Source organism: Camelina sativa, chromosome 7 (assembly GCF_030686135.1).
Source record: "Camelina sativa cultivar CO46 ecotype springtype chromosome 7, ASM3068613v1".
Classification (NCBI taxonomy): Eukaryota; Viridiplantae; Streptophyta; class Magnoliopsida; order Brassicales; family Brassicaceae; genus Camelina; species Camelina sativa.
The window spans coordinates 12951800-12957632 of record NC_141886.1 but is presented as its reverse complement, the minus strand read 5'-3'; positions in this window follow the sequence as shown (position 1 = coordinate 12957632).

Below are 5833 nucleotides of genomic sequence, written 5' to 3'. Positions count from 1 at the left end.
AAGTGTTGTCTAAACACTACAAATTAAACCCGAACTCTTATAATTAGTCAAACGCATTAGATTGTTACATATTTTCACCCTAGAAAGAGTAACATAGCTGTTTACTGCTTTAAATCAATGTTTTCTCGGGTTTAGCCTGTTTCGGGACAAAATGCGTATAATTGTTGTCTAAACACTCCAAATTCATCCCGAACTCTTACAATTAGTCAAATGCATTCGATTGTCAAACATGTTGACCCCAGAAACATAAACAAAGCTGTTTACTGCTTTTAATCAATGTTTTTGCGGTTTTAGCCTGTTTTCTCGTTTTAAGCTGTTTTGGAACAAAATAGGTGTAAGTGTTGTCTAAACACTCCAAATTAAACCCGAACTCTTATAATTAGTCAGACTCATTAGATTGTTGAATATTTTCACCCTAGAAAGAGTAACATAGCTGTTTACTGCTTTAAATCAATGTTTTCTCGGGTTTAGCCTGTTTCAGGACAAAATGAGTATAATTGTTGTCTAGACTCTCCAAATTCATCCAGAACTCTTACAATTAGTCAAATGCATTCGATTGTCACACATGTTGACCCCAGAAACGCAAACAAAGCTGTTTACTGCTTTTAATCAATGTTTTCGCGGTTTTAGCCTGTTTTCTCGTTTGAAGCCTGTTTTGGAACAAAATAGGTATAAGTGTTGTCTAAACACTCCAAATTAAAACCGAACTCTTATAATTAGTCAAACGCATTAGATTGTTGCATACTTTCACCCTAGAAAGAGTAACATAGCTGTTTACTGCTTTAAATCAATGTTTTCTCGGGTTTAGCCTGTTTCGGGACAAAATGAGTATAATTGTTGTCTAGACTCTCCAAATTCATCCAGAACTCTTACAATTAGTCAAATGCATTCGATTGTCACACATGTTGACCCCAGAAACGCAAACAAAGCTGTTTACTGCTTTTAATCAATGTTTTCGCGGTTTTAGCCTGTTTTCTCGTTTGAAGCCTGTTTTGGAACAAAATAGGTATAAGTGTTGTCTAAACACTCCAAATTAAACCCGAACTCTTATAATTAGTCAAACGCATTAGATTGTTGCATACTTTCACCCTAGAAAGAGTAACATAGCTGTTTACTGCTTTAAATCAATGTTTTCTCTGTTTTAGCCTGTTTTGGGACAAAATGGGTATAATTGTTGTCTAAACACTCCAAATTCCTTCCGAACTCTTACAAATAGTTAAATGCATTGGATTGTCACACATTTTTACACTAGAAACACAAACAAACCTGTTTACTACTTCGAATTAATGTTTACTCGGTTTTAGCCTGTTTTCTCGTTTTATGCCTATTTTGGAACAAAATTGGTATAAGTGTTGTCTAAACACTCCAAATTAAACCTGAACTCTTATAATTATTCAAACGCATTACTTTGTTACATATTTTCACCCTAGAAAGAGTAACATAGCTGTTTACTGCTTTAAATCAATGTTTTCTCGGGTTTAGCCTGTTTCGGGACAAAATGGGTATAATTGTTGTCTAAACACTCCAAATTCATCCCGAACTCATACAATTAGTCAAATGCATTCGATTTTCACACATGTTAACCCCAGAAACATAAACAAAGCTGTTTACTGCTTTTCATCAATGTTTTCGCGGTTTTAGCCTGTTTTCTCGTTTTAAGCCTGTTTTGGAACAAAATAGGTATAAGTGTTGTCTAAACACTCCAAATTAAACCCGAACTATTATAATTAGTCAAACTCAATAGATTGTTGCATATTTTCACCCTAGAAAGAGTAACATAGCTGTTTACTGCTTTAAATCAATGTTTTCTCGGGTTTAGCCTGTTTCGGGACAAAATGAGTATAATTGTTGTCTAAACTCTCCAAATTCATCCCGAACTCTTACAATTAGTCAAATGCATTCGATTGCCAAACATGTTGACCCCAGAAACATAAACAAAGCTGTTTACTGCTTTTAATCAATGTTTTTGCGGTTTTAGCCTGTTTTCTCGTTTTAAGCCTGTTTTGGAACAAAATAGGTGTAAGTGTTGTCTAAACACTCCAAATTAAACCCGAACTCTTATAATTTGTCAAACTCATTAGATTGTTGCATATTTTCACCCTAGAAAGAGTAACATAGCTGTTTACTGCTTTAAATCAATGTTTTCTCGGGTTTAGCCTGTTTCGGGACAAAATGAGTATAACTGTTGTCTAAACTCTCCAAATTCATCCCGAACTCTTACAATTAGTCAAATGCATTCGATTGTCACACATGTTGACACTAGAAACACAAACAAAGCTTTTAACTGCTTCGAATTAATGTTTACTCGGTTTTAGCCTGTTTTCTCGTTTTATGCCTGTTTTGGAACGAAATAGGTATAAGTGTTGTCTAAACACTCCAAATTCAACCCGAACTCTTATAATTATTCAAACGCATTAGATTGTTACATATTTTCACCCTAGAAAGAGTAACATAGCTGTTTACTGCTTTAAATCAATGTTTTCTCGGGTTTAGCCTGTTTCGGGACAAAATGGGTATAATTGTTGTCTAAACACTCCAAATTCATCCCGAACTCTTACAATTAGTCAAATGCATTCGATTGTCAAACATGTTGACCCCAGAAACATAAACAAAGCTGTTTACTGCTTTTAATCAATGTTTTTGCGGTTTTAGTCTGTTTTCTCGTTTTAAGCCTGTTTTGGAACAAAATAGGTGTAAGTGTTGTCTAAACACTCCAAATTAAACCCGAACTCTTATAATTAGTCAAACTCATTAGATTGTTGCATATTTTCACCCTAGAAAGAGTAACATAGCTGTTTACTGCTTTAAATCAATGTTTTCTCGGGTTTAGCCTGTTTCGGGACAAAATGAGTATAATTGTTGTCTAGACTCTCCAAATTCATCCAGAACTCTTACAATTAGTCAAATGCATTCGATTGTCACACATGTTGACCCCAAAAACGCAAACAAAGCTGTTTACTGCTTTTAATCAATGTTTTCGCGGTTTTAGCCTGTTTTCTCGTTTGAAGCCTGTTTTGGAACAAAATAGGTATAAGTGTTGTCTAAACACTCCAAATTCAACCCGAACTCTTATAATTAGTCAAACGCATTAGATTGTTGCATACTTTCACCCTAGAAAGAGTAACATAGCTGTTTACTGCTTTAAATCAATGTTTTCTCGGGTTTAGCCTGTTTCGGGACAAAATGAGTATAATTGTTGTCTAGACTCTCCAAATTCATCCAGAACTCTTACAATTAGTCAAATGCATTCGATTGTCACACATGTTGACCCCAAAAACGCAAACAAAGCTGTTTACTGCTTTTAATCAATGTTTTCGCGGTTTTAGCCTGTTTTCTCGTTTAAAGCCTGTTTTGGAACAAAATAGGTATAAGTGTTGTCTAAACACTCCAAATTCAACCCGAACTCTTATAATTAGTCAAACGCATTAGATTGTTACATATTTTCACCCTAGAAAGAGTAACATAGCTGTTTACTGCTTTAAATCAATGTTTTCTCGGGTTTAGCCTGTTTCGGGACAAAATGCGTATAATTGTTGTCTAAACACTCCAAATTCATCCCGAACTCTTACAATTAGTCAAATGCATTCGATTGTCAAACATGTTGACCCCAGAAACATAAACAAAGCTGTTTACTGCTTTTAATCAATGTTTTTGCGGTTTTAGCCTGTTTTCTCGTTTTAAGCTGTTTTGGAACAAAATAGGTGTAAGTGTTGTCTAAACACTCCAAATTAAACCCGAACTCTTATAATTAGTCAGACTCATTAGATTGTTGAATATTTTCACCCTAGAAAGAGTAACATAGCTGTTTACTGCTTTAAATCAATGTTTTCTCGGGTTTAGCCTGTTTCGGGACAAAATGAGTATAATTGTTGTCTAGACTCTCCAAATTCATCCAGAACTCTTACAATTAGTCAAATGCATTCGATTGTCACACATGTTGACCCCAGAAACGCAAACAAAGCTGTTTACTGCTTTTAATCAATGTTTTCGCGGTTTTAGCCTGTTTTCTCGTTTGAAGCCTGTTTTGGAACAAAATAGGTATAAGTGTTGTCTAAACACTCCAAATTAAAACCGAACTCTTATAATTAGTCAAACGCATTAGATTGTTGCATACTTTCACCCTAGAAAGAGTAACATAGCTGTTTACTGCTTTAAATCAATGTTTTCTCGGGTTTAGCCTGTTTCGGGACAAAATGAGTATAATTGTTGTCTAGACTCTCCAAATTCATCCAGAACTCTTACAATTAGTCAAATGCATTCGATTGTCACACATGTTGACCCCAGAAACGCAAACAAAGCTGTTTACTGCTTTTAATCAATGTTTTCGCGGTTTTAGCCTGTTTTCTCGTTTGAAGCCTGTTTTGGAACAAAATAGGTATAAGTGTTGTCTAAACACTCCAAATTAAACCCGAACTCTTATAATTAGTCAAACGCATTAGATTGTTGCATACTTTCACCCTAGAAAGAGTAACATAGCTGTTTACTGCTTTAAATCAATGTTTTCTCTGTTTTAGCCTGTTTTGGGACAAAATGGGTATAATTGTTGTCTAAACACTCCAAATTCCTTCCGAACTCTTACAAATAGTTAAATGCATTGGATTGTCACACATTTTTACACTAGAAACACAAACAAACCTGTTTACTACTTCGAATTAATGTTTACTCGGTTTTAGCCTGTTTTCTCGTTTTATGCCTATTTTGGAACAAAATTGGTATAAGTGTTGTCTAAACACTCCAAATTAAACCTGAACTCTTATAATTATTCAAACGCATTAGTTTGTTACATATTTTCACCCTAGAAAGAGTAACATAGCTGTTTACTGCTTTAAATCAATGTTTTCTCGGGTTTAGCCTGTTTCGGGACAAAATGGGTATAATTGTTGTCTAAACACTCCAAATTCATCCCGAACTCTTACAATTAGTCAAATGCATTCGATTTTCACACATGTTAACCCCAGAAACATAAACAAAGCTGTTTACTGCTTTTCATCAATGTTTTCGCGGTTTTAGCCTGTTTTCTCGTTTTAAGCCTGTTTTGGAACAAAATAGGTATAAGTGTTGTCTAAACACTCCAAATTAAACCCGAACTATTATAATTAGTCAAACTCAATAGATTGTTGCATATTTTCACCCTAGAAAGAGTAACATAGCTGTTTACTGCTTTAAATCAATGTTTTCTCGGGTTTAGCCTGTTTCGGGACAAAATGAGTATAATTGTTGTCTAAACTCTCCAAATTCATCCCGAACTCTTACAATTAGTCAAATGCATTCGATTGTCAAACATGTTGACCCCAGAAACATAAACAAAGCTGTTTACTGCTTTTAATCAATGTTTTTGCGGGTTTAGCCTGTTTTCTCGTTTTAAGCCTGTTTTGGAACAAAATAGGTGTAAGTGTTGTCTAAACACTCCAAATTAAACCCGAACTCTTATAATTAGTCAAACTCATTAGATTGTTGCATGTTTTCACCCTAGAAAGAGTAACATAGCTGTTTACTGCTTTAAATCAATGTTTTCTCGGGTTTAGCCTGTTTCGGGACAAAATGAGTATAATTGTTGTCTAGACTCTCCAAATTCATCCAGAACTCTTACAATTAGTCAAATGCATTCGATTGTCTCACATGTTGACCCCAAAAACGCAAACAAAGCTGTTTACTGCTTTTAATCAATGTTTTCGCGGTTTTAGCCTGTTTTCTCGTTTGAAGCCTGTTTTGGAACAAAATAGGTATAAGTGTTGTCTAAACACTCCAAATTCAACCCGAACTCTTATAATTAGTCAAACGCATTAGATTGTTGCATACTTTCACCCTAGAAAGAGTAACATAGCTGTTTACT